We start from the raw sequence: 14915 nt of genomic DNA on the forward strand, positions 1-14915 counted from the left end.
ACGCAGGCCCCTCACTGTTGTGGCCTCTCCCGTTGCGGAGCACAGGCTCCAGACACGCAGGCTCAGCGGCCATGGCCCACGGGCCCAGCCGCTCCGTGGCATGTGGGATCTTCCCAGACCGGGGCACGAACCCATGTCCCCTGCATCGGCAGGTGGACTCTCAACCACTGCACCACCAGGGAAGCCCTTGATGACTATTTTTATTAGCTGTGTTACCTTGGGCAAATTACTTAGCCTCTCTGTGCCAGTTTCCTCCCTTGTAAACGGGGACAACACAGAACTACTTCTGGAGTTGTTGTGAGGATTAGGTAAGAGTCTACATGTAATATCTGGCCTTATTTTCCCTCCCATGAGCTATGAATTCAGGTCTTACAATTCTCCTTACAATTCCTCACTCTGGCCTCCTTGCCAATCCCGGAACGAGCTGCCACAGTCCTGCCTCAGGACCCCGCCTGCAATGCTCTTTCCCCTGTCTCAGTTCCTCATTCCCTTCAATCTTTGTTCTAACCTCACCTTCTCTGTGAGGCTCACCCTAACCATTTTATTTATTACTGCAACCTACCTCTGACCCTCCTATCCATCACCCCCCCACCTCTCCCTTTCCCACTTGTGACTTCTCTTTTCTCCACAGGTCTCCTCGCTAACACACTATGTGATTTGCTTCTGGTGCTTACAGTCTGTCCCAACCAGTTGAGCATAAGCCCCATGTGCCCTGGACCAGGACCTGGCACGTGGAAGGGGCTGGCTAACTATTCACTACCTGAATGACTAAATGGCCCAGTAGTACTTTCTTTACCATCACTTCTTCAAAGAGCCCTCCCTGGCCCCCTTAGCTGGGGTAGGGGCCTCTTGAATATGCAGTAGGTGCCACTTCATTACGTGGGAAACTTATTTTTACTACATCCGCCTTTGCCTTCACTTCCTGTTCTCCACTGCACGCTGTGAGTTGACCAACATTCCTGTGTGTAGCTGTGTGACCTTGGGCAAAACACTGAACCTTACTGGGTCTTTACCTTGATCCTTTATGTCTGCAAAAGGAAGGTGAAGGGCTGCTGCTGTGAGGAGCAGACAAGACAATTATCATGGTAGCTGTATTTATCATTATTGTTGTTATTAGTGTGGCATGTGGCCAGTGCTGTGGGCTGTGAGTCTTCTGTTCTGAACAGTCTACTGTCCTTCTGTTCACATGCTCTGGGGAAGCCCTCAGGTGTGTGCATGTTAAATGTGCTCAACCCCTATGACAACAATGCCTCCCAGTTAATTATAAGTATGAGATAATAAAGACTTACTGTATAGCACAGGGAACTCTACTCAATACTCTGAAATGACCTATATGGGAAAAGAATCTGAAAAAGAGCGGATATATGTATATGTATAACTGATTCACTTTGCTGTACACCTGAAACTATCACAACATTGTAAAGCAACTATACCCCCCAAAAAATTTAAAAATTAAAAAAAATAGTAAGTATGAGACTGAGAGCTGTACTGGATATTTATATGCATTATATGATTTCACCTTTAGAGCAAACTGACCACATGGGTTCCAGTTTCCATTTTGAGGATGAAAGAGGGAAGAAGACCTGCCCAATGTCTCAGAGCTTTAAGTGATGAAGCCTGGGTTTGAGCCCCATCCACATGCAGCACAGTCTGCCCTCCTGGAGCAGGATAAGGGTCTACACGGCAAATACTCCCACTGTCTTCTCTGGCAGGGCTCGGGAGGTGTCCATGTGGCACCACAGTTACGAGATAGTCACCTTTGTTATATTAGAGTGCCACAGCACTTGGGGAGCTTTGGAGCAGACCACATTAAGGTTGAGGAGTTGTGGCTCAGTGACAAACCGAGTGGCCTGGCCTTCAATTCTCTGACTGTGCTGAGCAAGGCTTCCCTTGTGTAGAAAATGGTGACAAAGAATCCTGGATGCCTGAATTCTCTCTGTATTCAACCTAGGGACAGTGATGTGCTGGGTAATTTGTAGCGTCTGCCAATTTCCATGGTGTACATACTCCCACCAGGGCCCACTGTAATATATCAAACTGATGTCACTCAACATGGAAGTGGGGAGAGGTGTGCACAACAGGTTCATGTGAGGCGGGGCAAGCCAGCTCCAGCACTTCACTGACACGTGGCCTCTGAGAACTTTTGACTAATGTCCCTGCACAGTAGAGGAGGGTTAATGGCCAGCTCTGTGGCCTGAGAACACCCCAACGCAGCTGCCCCATAACATAAAACTCTTGAAATCTTCTGTTTTGTTCTGAAACATCCATATAACTTTTGCATCCTACATCATGATAAATCTGAGTCTGTGTTAATATAAATCATGTTTTAAATCATTTACCAGATTCCTCCCTTCTGATTCCTCAAGTAAAATGGATTGCTCCAGAAAGTGGCAACGCATCCATCCTGTGGGTTCTCATGGCTGTCTGCCCTTGGCACACACCCCAAGTTGAAGGAGCACGATTCTTGTCCACAAAATAATTTTCTCCAAGGAACTCAGCACTGTTGGGGAGGAAAGAACAGCAGTTTGATATTAGATAATTCTGGATTCAAAGCTTGCTTCTGCCAATTATTGGCTGTGGGAGTGCTACACAAAGCCTGTTTGCTCACCTGTGCAATGGGGTAATAAACAAAACCTGCTTCACCCTTAGCTGTTAAGAGTTTACATGAGATATCTTCAGCGACAGGCACATGGTTATTTCTTGCCTTCCTTTTCCTTTTTCATTCAGTATACACCACACATCACCAAGGAAGCCTGACACTAAGAGGGCCCGAGTAAGAATTTTCACACAGTGCTGGTTGGAGAGAAATTAACAATATCTTTAACACTGAAGGTGCACATACCCTTAACCCAGTAACCTCATTTCTGGTATTTGTCTTCAGACGTCCTCGTATGTGTGTAAAATGACAGGGTTTGTAAGAAGAGGCAGTACAGTCCTACAGTGAAGGGCATCCATCTGGAGCCAGGCCGTCTGGGTTCAGCTTCCAACTCTGCCACCCCCTACCTGTGTGATCTCAGACATGCTCCCTGTCCTCTTTAGGCCTGAGCTTCCTCAACAGTCAAATGAGGCAAATAACAATGACGACTCCACAAGGCTGTTGTGAAAATTAAATGAATGAAAACGTGTAACACACTTAGAGCAGTGCCAGTGCTAAACAAATGTTAGTTTTTTTATTATCATTATGTTACTGAGTCCAATCGCATAGTGCTCGCCCTATGACAGGCCAGTAAATCGAGAGACAAGTTGTTGGGGCAAGGAACAGTGACTTTATTCGGAAAGCCAGCAGACGGAGATGATGATGACTCACGTCCCAAAGAATCATCTTTCCTGAGTTAGAATTCAAGATTTTTTTATACTAAAAGGGAGGGAAAAAAGTCAAACATTTCAGAGGGGATGTGTTAATTTCTTCCTTCCTGCAGTCATTCACAGGTGGGTTTGGTCAGGATGTTTCCTATGGGCTAAACAAAGATATTTTAGCTTAATGCTCATTACCTGGGAGGCAGGGTTTCCCAGAGAACCCCATTAGGTGTAATTCAAGCTTATAGGCAACATCCCTTTAGCGATTAACTTGCAATAGAATACAAAGGTTCTGGGACTTCCCTGGCACTCCAGTGGTTAGGACTCTGCACTTCCACTGCAAGGGGCACAGGTTCCACCCCTGGTTGGGGGAACTAAGATCCCACATGCCTCGCAGTGCAGCCAAAAAAAAAAAAAAAAAAAAAGAATACAAAGGTTCTTCCCTATTACAATTACTACTCCTATCAAGAGACTGGAAACAACTGCCCATCAATAAGAAAATCAGTGAAAGTTACACACACATATGGGACACCGTGTAGTCCTTAAAAGGAACAAGGCAGCACTACCTCAGAGGTTCTTTATTGGGGGCAATTTTGCCCCCGTGGGACACTTGCAATGTCTGAGACATCTGTGGTTGTCCCAACTTGTGGGTGGGGATGCTCCTGGGATCTAATGGGTGGAGGCCAGGGATACTTCTAAACATCCTATAATGCACAGGACAGCACCCAGAGCAAAGGACAATCTGGCCCAAAATGTCAACTGTGCTGAGGTTGAGAAATCTGCTCTACATGTACTGTGTGAAATGATCTCCAAGATATGGTGTAATGAGGAGAACACAGGTATAGAGAAAATGCTTAGAAAAAAACAAAATACAGGATACGAATACATGAGTTTGAAAAGGAACAGACAAGTTCTGGAAGGGAAATAAAGAAGTTGGTAGCAGCGATTGTCCCTGAAGAAGGGAACTGGGTCACGAGGCTTGGAAACTCAAAACTCACTTTTCCCTATCTATCTACGCTTTGGCGTTCTGTATCATATATATAATTACCTTTTCAAAACACCATCACCACCGCAAATAAAGAGGCTGGATCCCACACCACCTCAGGGCAGCGCTGTAAACCTGGCCTCTCTTCCGAGTCCCAGACCTTAGGGTGGGAAGGGGCTTTGCAATTTAGCACAAAGCTAAATTCCTGATCCTAAGGTAAAGATGGCTAGAACCTGGATGAGAACAAGCTTAAAGAGTTACTGGAGGGACTTCCCTGGTGGCACAGTGGTTAGGAATCCGCCTGCCAGTGCAGGGGACACGGGTTCAAGCCCTGGTCCAGGAGGATCCCACATGCCGTGGAGCAACTGGGCCCGTGCGCCACAACTGCTGATCCTGTGCTCTAGAGCCCGCTGCTACAGCTGCTGAGGTCCTCACACTTGGAGCCCGGTGCTCCGCAACAGGAGAGGCCACAGCGTGAGGGGCCTGTGCACCACAAGGAAGAGTGGCCCCCGATCGCCGCAGCCAGAGAAAGCCCGCGTGCAGCAGCGATGACCCAATGCAGCCAAAAAATAATAATAAATAAAAATTTAAAAGTTACTGGACAGTGGCCATGCCTCCCCTCAGGACAGAGTACCCCTGTGATCCCGGGGGCCTGTGCTGGGTGTTGAGTTGGGGGTGGGTCCTGACATACCTGAAAGCCAGCCATTAATGAACCCACACATTGCTTCCGTTCAGCCAGAGTTTGTTTTTGCTATACCACCTACCTAGTATTTTAAGATCACCTCTATCCTGAACCTGCCAGCCCCAGAGGCCGGGGATATAGAAAGGTACTTTCTCCAAAGACCCAAGCCCAGCTATAGCAGAAAACATAGGCTTTGCATCTGAATGTCAGACCTGCCCTTTCTCTGCTGGCACAGGAACAGATCTGATTTCCTCACTTGTAGGATGGGGCTAGGAATGCCCCTATTGCAGGGAAGTGCAGCTGTCGGGACTGCCTTTGATAAGATATCGAAAGCACTCGGAATTAATTTCTTTCATTCTGAGAAGCCCCAGAGGAGCCCACAAACTCTCACAGCTGTAGCTCTCAACCCTGTTTGTACACAGGAATCTCTTGGGAGCTTTTTCATAAATACTGATGGCTGGGCCCCATGCCAGAACCATTAAGTCAGAATCTCTGCGGATGGAGTCCAGGCATGTCTTATTTTTATCTTTTAAGATTTCTAAATTATATGCAAGGCCATAGTTTAGAACTACTGCCCCAGTCGCGGGCTGGAGATCTGACCTCTCCCTGTTAAGAGTCCAGACCTCAGCACTGGGGAGGAGAAAAGTCTTTGATAAGCTCAAAGCCAAACCCTTAGATTCCCTGATCAAAGGATTCCAAGGAGTCATTGATGGTGGCCATTCTTGGCTTTGGAGTCGACTGAGATGCCCATGGGAAGCCTGGGTGTCGACACTGAAAACAGCACCCACCGTCACCCTGTAATCCCTCCACCCTGCTTTCCTTTTCAAAATAATTACTGCCACCTGTTATAAATTTAATTTCATCTCTCTACTAAATGCAAGCTCCAATGAGTAGAAACCTAGTCCATCCTGACTAGCAAGGTGCTTGGCCCATGGCAGGCATCTGACTGCTGAATGAATGAGTGCCTCTCAGAGCCTACCCAGGTTGCAGGCTTTGGACACCCTTTCTTCTCATCTCAGAAACATTATCCCTTTATCACCTCTCTCATCCAGCCCCCTTGGTCTCCTCCCCACCCTCACGCCCTGAAAATGTTCATGGTGTACCCTCATCATGGTCCTATACACCAGTGGTTCTCAACTGGGGTGATTTTGTTCTCCAGGGGATCAGGCTGTGTCTGGAGACACTTGTGCTTGTTAAAATTGGGGCAGCAGTGGTATGCTACTGGCATCTGGTGGGTAGAGAACAGGAATAATTCTAAACATCCAACAATATATAGGACAGCTCTCCCCCGTCTCTCAATTATCTGCCCCAAAGCATCCAAAGTGCCAAGGCTGGGGCTTCCCTGGTGGCGGAGTGGTTAAGAATCCGCTTGCCAATGCAGGGGACACGGGTTCGAGCCCTGATCTGGGAAGGTCCCACACGCCGCGGAGCAACTAAGCCTGTGTGCCACAACTACTGAGCCTGCGCTCTAGAGCCCGCAAGCCACAACTACTGAAGCCCGCGCGCCTGGAGCCCATGCTCCGCAACAAGAGAAGGCACTGCAATGAGAAGCCCGCGCACCGCAACAAGCAGAAGCCCCATCTCGCCGCAACTAGAGAAAGTCCACGCACAGCGACGAAGACCCAACGCAGCCAAAAATAATAAATAAATAAATAATTTATTTATTTTTTAAAAAAAACAAAAAAAACAAAGTGCCAAGGCTGAGAAACCCTGGTCTAGACACGGAGATGTCTCCAGATCGCTGTGTTATCAGGAGATACTCCTCCTCAGTCCCTGCCACTGGGTCTAGACCAGTGGGCTTCTCAGAATGAAAGAAATTGAGTGCTTGGGTCTTGACCCCACAGGCTCCCTAGGGATATCTCCATTTAAGAAGACCCTCTGTTCGTGCCCTCCTAGGACCCCGACTAGAAAATTCTGAACCAAAGCTCAATTTAGCCCTTAGGATTACTTTATCTCTTAACCTGCAACTTTTTCTCTGAGGCTCCACTTCTTGCTTTTCTTCCTGTGGATTTTATTCTCTGGGTGTGGAATCCTTGGGGTTATTAGGTTAATAACAAAGCAATTAGCATTTATTCGTTGCTTACTTGTGTCAGGCACTGTTCTACTTAACGCTCACCACAGGCCTAAGATTGGTACTATTATTATCCTCCATTTTGCAGGTGAAACCGAGGGTCAGCAATTTAAGTGACCTCTCCCAAAGTCACACAACTACTGAGTGATGGAACCAGAAGTCCCAGCGTCCCCCAAGCTACGCTGGTTAGGAAGCAGACACACAACCATACGCAGCCTCAGGTCCCAGAGACCAGGGCAGACACTGCCCTCCCTTCAAATGCACTAATGCAATAACGGACAACAAGGAGCAGCTGGGCTACTGGGGCACCGCTTCTCAGCTGGAAGAGGTCAGATCCCCAGCTCTGAGAAGGACTACTCAATCTCAGGTTCAGAGATGCAAATTTCTCCAGCGTTCACCACCGCGCTCCTACCTCTCTGCACGGGGACAACGAAAAACGACGACCAGCACCCCAACAAACACCCAGCACCTACACAGGGCTTGGTGAGTGCCAAGCTCGGCACGGGGTATTTCACTACGTTGCCCCATTTATATAATTTTCCCAAAACTGACGCGGGTGTTGTTATCCTAGTTTACCGAGAAGGAAAGCCTCCCACAACCGCACACATACTTCCTTGCCAGGAGCCTGTACGCCCGTAAAGCCGCTCAGAATCCTCCCCACACGGATCCTCCTTCCACGCTTACAGGGAGAGATACACCTCGACAGCGCAGTCGCACACTGCCACACACCCACAACCGCAAAGCCACTGAAGCTCAGTCATACAGCCACCCGGTCAAATCACGCAGCCACTCCAGACGGCGATAAACGGCCACCTACATCAGTCGGTCACACACACACACACGAACGCGCTTCAAAAACACACACTCTCACAGCCACACTCACATACCCACTCCCGCCCCCCCCACAGGCGCAGTCACCTCTTCCTCACATAAACACCACAGACCTTGCGGTGAAATACGAACACGGTCCTGAGGCACGTCCCCGTCACCACACGACTGGCTCCGTCACAGACACACGCAGAAACGCCACAACCCGCTCTCCTCTCACAACACAGCGACGCCACCACACGCTTCGATCACAGCTCCTCACCTCACAACACTCCGTCGCCACACAACCAGACAAAACCCCACAGGCGGTCACGGGCGGAAAATTCCAGGCAGCCGTGGGCGCACACCCACAGCCACACTCACCCGGTCCTCCAGGGTCGCGTCCCGGCGGCGCCCACCCCGGCAGCGTCGCAGGCACTGCGCGCTGCCTGCGCTCCCGCGTCTGCGCACTCCCCTCCACGGGCCACAGTCCGCACTGGCTGGCCCCGCCCCCTCACGCGCGAGACACGTCGGAGCCGCGGCCCCGCCCCCAGGCGTCCACGAGACCGCGAGGCCCCGCCCCTAAATAAAGCCACGCGGTGCGCAGGCGCTTACTTACCTCTCCCAGGACCTTTCCACAGGCACAGACCTGAGGCCCCGCCCCCTCGCACGCCGGCGAACGCAGGCGCGCTCGCGCACTCGGAGCCGCTCTTGGGGGCATCGCCGCTCGCGTGCCCGTCCGAGGCCCCGACCCTGCACCGGCCCTCGGGACACGCTGCGCCGCGCGCACGCGCAAGGGCCGCCTAGCGCTTTCCAGGGCCCCACTTGTTGCTATCCTTATAAAATCACGTAGATGTTTTCAGGTGCTGAGGCCCTTCCTTGATCCCTTCAACCAAACCCAGCCTCCCCAGCATCCACTCCTACACGTTCCCGTCCGGGGGCTTCTTGCCCCAACACCCTCCCCTTTGCCCTCTGGAGCTCAGAGGGGTTTGGAGGCAGGCTCACCCGCGGACCGTAACGCACGCGCTCGCGCATGCGCACTGCGAGCTCAGGCTGCACTTCCCAGAAGCCTCCGGGACGTGGCGCCGTTCAGGAAGGCCACGCCCGGATCGTGAGGTTGAGGGATCCCGGCCCGCGCTGGCTTCGATCTGTCCGGCCCGGACACGAATGGACCCAGGAGAGGGGCGAAGGGATGTTGCTCCAGGCCAGCGGTGGGATATTGCTTGCGCCTTCTCTGAACGAACAGCCCCAGAGTCCTTTGCGCGGCGCCTTTCCAGGCCCCAGACTACATCTCCCAGGAGCCCCTGCGGCCCGTTTCCTCCTCGTGTAGTAACGCGGCTGCGCGTCGGCCGGGCGGGGACGCGAGCGATTGCTTAAATCATTGGCCGTTAGTGATTGAACTCAGTCTCTAGCCCCTCTTCCCTCCCTGGAGGTCTAGGGGTGGAACTGAAAGTTCTAACTGCTGAGTAATTAGGTTGGTTCCCGTGGCAACCAACCCCCTACTAGTCATTAATTAACATAACAAAAGACACCTTGATCTGGCTCCTCACAAAGGAAATTCCAAGAGTTTGGGGAGCTCTGTGCCAGGAACTGGTGATGAACGTATTTCTTATTATAAATCAGAATATCAGGGTATGTGTAGGGGGAACCCAGGGCTTGTGGTTGTGTGTATGACCCTGTGAGTGTGTGAGTTTCTGGGAGTAGGTATCGAGTGAATGTGTGAAGAACTAGTTTTGGTTTCCCAATTCTGTGACTAGGTAGTGATCATCAAAATAGCAGCTAACCGTACTATTATTAGGACTTTTACTATTTCTACCACTACCACTACTACTAGCAGTTAGCACTTAACTGATTGCTGTCCCTGGTCAAAAGTATATTGTCAACTGAAAAAACCTAAAAGTTGAGAATTATGGTTTATTTGGCAGACTGATATGGCAAGCAGCATTTTTCATTCACAATGGCATATTGATTATTTTGAAGGAAAGTTACATAAGAAATAGCTGGTGAAAGAGGGATGCTTTGACTCACCTCTGTTTCCCTGAAAGCAGGAAATCTCCTGTGTGAAAGGCGCTTTTCCTGTACCAGAAGGTAGCGAGACATCCTTATCACCAGAGATGGAATTTAGGGCCAAGAGACCTGTATAAGCACACCTTACTACTTCTTTAATTTACCAGCTAAACCTACTTCTGTTTAGATTCTTCACTAACTGAGCACCCAAAATCTAAAATTCTTTGTCCTGTCATTTCCTCACAAATTTATTGTTTCTTTGTCTAAAAAGTATAAAAGCTGCCTGCTTTGGCCACTTCTTAGGTCTCATTTCCTTGAATTAAAGTTAGTTTTTTTTTCTCCTGTTACTCTGTCTTGAGTCAAATGTATTAGTCCAGCCACAAGAACTCAAGAGGGGGAGGGGAGAAATTTCCCTCCTTTCCCCCGCACAGTCTCCAGAGTCATGGAGGTCACAGTCAAATAAATGGCCCTTACAGTAAATAAGCAAATAGAAATACAGTACGACATTCATAAAATATAACACACTGTGATATAAGAATATTCTGATCATTCATCCACTACATCACAAAAGATGGGTTGAGAGAGTTTCGTGCAATTTAGATAATGTGTTTTGTATTACATGATTTAAACTATAAGAAGAGTACAGATTCACATTTATATCTCTAGGGATATTCAAAGTTAGAACCTTCCTTTGGAGCTCCTGAAATTATGCATCACAGGACTGTGGAGCAGTTGATTGGGAAAGACATGCCCTACATAGATGTCATGATTAGAGGGGTCCCCATTGGGTTTCAAATGTAAACACCAAACCCATATTGCCTCTGAATTGTAAGTGACGATTTGTAACTGAGCTGCTTTCCACGTGGGCAACTCAATGTTGGGCACTTTACACTAGGGGGCAACAGATTTATTACTTAGCTAAGGAAGACAAAGTGTTCTCTGGAGCAATACCAAGGAAATTATCTAATATACAAACATGCCACTTTGAACAATGTTTTCTGATGTGCTCACTTTGAATCAAGTTTTAATCTGTCCCACAAACAGAGTACAACCAGAGACGTGATCCAAACTGACCTTGCATTATCAGCTCACCTTGGCCTTGGAATTGAAGAATGACTTGGGAAAGAGTTGAATGGGGAGGGGAGGTTTAGAAACATGTTTATTTCTCATTCTTTACTTGTCCTTGCCTAGATTTATTTCCTGTCTATGGTGATTGATCCCAGTTGATGATAGATTGTTCCCTTCTTGCTGACGTCAATCCAAACTTTTCATTTTAAAAAATCTGCTGTTTTCCTAACATGCTTTTGAGATGCAATTGTTTCTATATTGTTCACCTTATGGTTGTAACAGATCGTTTTTGTACTAATTTTAAATGTCAAAACTAATCTCTTTTTTCAAGTTAAGCTTTATAATTGTGGACCTTAAAGTTGAATAGAAAATTAATCTTCAATAAACAAAATTGTAAAGGAAAAAATAATCTGTTTTCCTGATTCCGTTTTGTTGCCTATCTCTGTTCTCCTGTAGCTCACGGAGCTTCTTTAAGACGATGACTTTGAATTCTCCAGCAGGCTGTTGGTAGATCTCCATTTCTCTGGGATCAGTCACTAGGGCTTATTTCCTTCATTCGATGATGTCCTGTTTCCCTGATTCCTCGTGATCTTTGTAGCCTTGCGTTGATGTCTGCACTTTGAGAAGCAGTCACCTCTTCCAGTCTTTACGGACTGGCTTCAGGAGGGGAGGACCTCCAGCAGACAGCCCGGCTGGAGATTCTGGGGGTACCTCCTGGAGGGGATGTTTAGGATTGTGTGTCTTCCCTCTATGCCACAGTGATCTCGGGTGGCCTCAGCCTGCAGCAGCTTCAAGCAGGATTTCGGTTCCTGGCCAGAGGCTGAAGTCAGGCCATGGCAGAGAGAGCACTGAATCCTAGTCACTAGACCAGTGGCCAGTGACAAGGCCCTGGCCCATATGGCTTTGGAGAAAATGAATTTCCACGAAGAAACGGAAAGTAGTGAAACAAGTAAAGTGTTTATTAGGAGGAAAAAGAGTACATGTGAATAGGCACACATGGGTGGGCTCACAGAGTCGCGCCCTCGTGGTAGTTTGAATCACTTATATGGGGCATTTCTTCCGGGTTTCCTCTGGCCAGTCATCTTGCTTTGCCTGGTTCTGAGTCCGTACTTGGTTCATCTCAGGGTCCTCCCATGTATGCATGTGCATCTCTCAGCCAAGGTGGATTCTTGCGAAGAGGCCTATGGGTAGGCTGACATCACTCCCTTTTTGACCTCCAAGGAGGCTTTCTGTGCATGTGTAGTCGGGAAGGTCTCCTTGACCTCGAGAATGAGAAATATGTGGTGTCTTATCTGGGCAGGGCTCAGCTCCTCCTCCCCTTCGTCTTGGAGTATCTGTCCACAGGGGACCAACTCCAGCTGTTCAGCCTGGGGCCCATCTATCTCCTGCCTCAACAGGGCTGTGCCAGGTGTGGAGAACTGCCAGCCTTTCCCCAGGGCACTGCCCCAAAGTGCTGGGGCGATGGGTACCAGCTTCACCTCTTCCCCTTCTCCTGACGGACCAGCCTCAGGACCGGGTGTCTCCCTCGGTTCTGCAGGGTCAAGCCAGTCCGTGAGGTCTGTGCCATCCGTGGGGGCACCCAGGTGATCCTTGAGACCCCCGAGCGGGTTGCTGCCATCCTTACCCCATTTCTTTGATCTTAGCTCTCCCCAGGCCACAGCCACGTGGGTTTCCTCACATTCTGTGTGTGAGGAGACAGAAACAGGTCTGTCGGGCAGCGGGTCTCAAAGGCTGGAGAAGCCAGCCCCTCACTTTGCTTTCTCTTTCCCCGCTGCGTGAGAAGGGCTGGGGGTAGGGGGCTCAGCAGTGAGATGTGGCAGCTTTGGAAGGGGTGGTGTGGGCAGGGTGAGGCTGTTCTCATCCCGTCCAACGTGGCTGAACTTGGATTCCGTGGTCCACGTGGGGACTGGAACTACTCTGCTGGCTTCCAGAGCCCTCACATTATTATCATCCGGGGACAGGGCCTCCTATTTCACCGTCTTGCTGACATCCCTCCCACACTGTCCTTTATGCTGCAGCAGAAGCTAATTGAGGCACCCCCATTATGTCAGCCCTTATTCAGCCCTTATTCTTGCCACCCATCCAACTGGTCTCCTGTAGACTTTTTTTTTTTAATAAATAAATTTATTTATTTATTTATCTTAGGCTGCATTGGGTCTTCGTTGCTGTGCGCGGGCTTTCTCTAGTTGTGGCGAGTAGGAACGGGGTGGGGGGCTGCTCTTCATCGTGGTGTGCGGGCTCCTCATTGCGGTGGCTTCTCATTGCAGAGCATGGGCTCTAGGGGCGCAGGCTTCAGTCGTTGTGGCACGTGGGCTCTAGAGTGCAGGCTCAGTGGTTGTGGCGCTCGGGCTTCTCACCGCGGTGGCTTATCTTGTTGCAGAGCACAGGCTCTAGGCACGCAGGGTTCAGTAGTTGTGGCACACGGGCTTAGTTGCTCTACGGTGTGTGGGATCTTCCCGGACCAGGGCTCGATGTCCAGCCAGGGAAGCCCCTGTAGACGTTTTTTACTTTTCCCTTCTCTTTCTTGCTTAACTGCACTCTGATAGTGACTGCCCTCTAGTTAAAGTTGTACTATGCACCTGATGTTTACTTCTCCAAGACAACACTCCCTAGCACTCCTTTCCTTTGTGAGCATTCTTCATTCCAGAAAGAACGTCATGGAATGGTTCATTTAACCATTTAACCTTGAGGACCACCAGAACCCATTCCGGAACCACCTGACGCCAGCCCTAATAATCCCAATGTCTCCAGGAGGAAAGAAGAATGAAGACAACATCAGCCCCGATCCTTATCTACAGCCCTGTTTTCCACCCTGAAACTATAAGACCCCTTCCTATTGCCCAGGAATCAAGGCACAGTTTTGTGGGCGTTAGCCTGCTGTGGCCCCCTTTGCCTGGCAAAGTAATAAAGCTACTCTTTTCTACTCCTCCAGGTTCTGTCTCTGTGTTTCTATTCGGCACCAGTGAACAGAGGCCAGGTTCTTGGTGACATTTACAGCCCTGATGAATCCATCTGAGGTCACTGTCTCCACTGCTTTTGGCTAGTGGCACTTTTCAAAAGGCACCTAATTCCACAGTCCTGAGAGTTACTGTTCCCCCTGTAACAATCACATTCCAGAGATACTGCATATGACAGGTCAGCCCTTTCCACAGGAATCCCAACACAGTAGTGAAAACCTTAGCAGGGGACTTCCCTGGCGGTCCAGTGGTTAGGACTCCGCGCTTCCACTGCAGGGGGCACACGTTCGATCCCTGGTCAGGGAAGTAAGATCCTGCATGCCGCGTGGTGCGCCAAAAAACACAAACAAACAAAAAGCCCTTAGCATTTGCCCTGGGATGATATGCCAGGGTCTGTATGTATGTTCCCCTCTGCTAGTATTGGCGTCCTCATTGCTGTCTGGCTGGTAAGTGATCAATTCCAGAATCCCATCCTCACAGTTTAATTTATTCCTAGGATGGCTTCCGGGGTTACGTTTCTTGAGTTGGGTTTCTTAGAAACAGAGCTTGAAATGGCTGCTTTTGTATAAATGATTCAATGAATGGGTGTGCTCTGAAAAGGAGTGAGGCCAGCACAACACGGCGGGGGTGGGTGGTGGGTCTTGGGGAAGAGGCCAAACACAGATGTGGTTTGTTCTTGTCCCCCAGAGAGCTTGACAATAAAGCACACCACGAATCTGCCCCTTTCCTAGCGCAAGGTGTTAGTCTTTAGCATTTATCTCTGCAAGTCATTTGCTGGGTGCTGTTTGTTTTTCGGGAAGCCTAATCTTCCAGGAAAGATGTCTCTCGTTTTGCTCAAGGCAATGTTGCAGATGAGAGGGCACCTGCCAGCCCTCAGCAGGCTCCCTCACGGCGGCTGGAGCATAAGTGCGTCGGTGTGGTGATCTGAACAAGGCATGCCCTACAGAAACGTACACACTAAATTCTGAGTAGTTATTAATTATGAGATGCCAAAGATGCAGAGGGAAAATATGATTGGGGAATGGCTACAGAAGAAGAGGT

General features: G+C 49.3%; 1 non-coding gene across 6 annotated transcripts in view; it reads right to left on the minus strand.

The window, feature by feature from the left end:
- The window catches only part of LOC102988822 (uncharacterized), a 15043-nt gene extending 5991 nt beyond the window's left edge, over positions 1–9052 (minus strand). For 2 of the 6 annotated variants that reach the window (XR_003679001.2, XR_003678996.2), the window contains exons 1-2: positions 8227–8312; positions 2340–2793 (exon numbers count right to left, since the gene is read on the minus strand). This is a non-coding gene — a transcript (uncharacterized protein). Of the gene's footprint in view, positions 1–2339; positions 2794–8226; positions 8313–8461; positions 8596–8847 lie in introns of those variants that run through there. The other 4 variants (XR_003678998.2, XR_003679000.2, XR_003678999.2 and 1 more) reach the window with 4 other exon arrangements.
- Between the last annotated feature and the right edge of the window lie 5863 nt (positions 9053–14915).

This window comes from Physeter macrocephalus, unplaced genomic scaffold, assembly GCF_002837175.3.
Source record: "Physeter macrocephalus isolate SW-GA unplaced genomic scaffold, ASM283717v5 random_1079, whole genome shotgun sequence".
NCBI lineage: Eukaryota > Metazoa > Chordata > Mammalia > Artiodactyla > Physeteridae > Physeter > Physeter macrocephalus.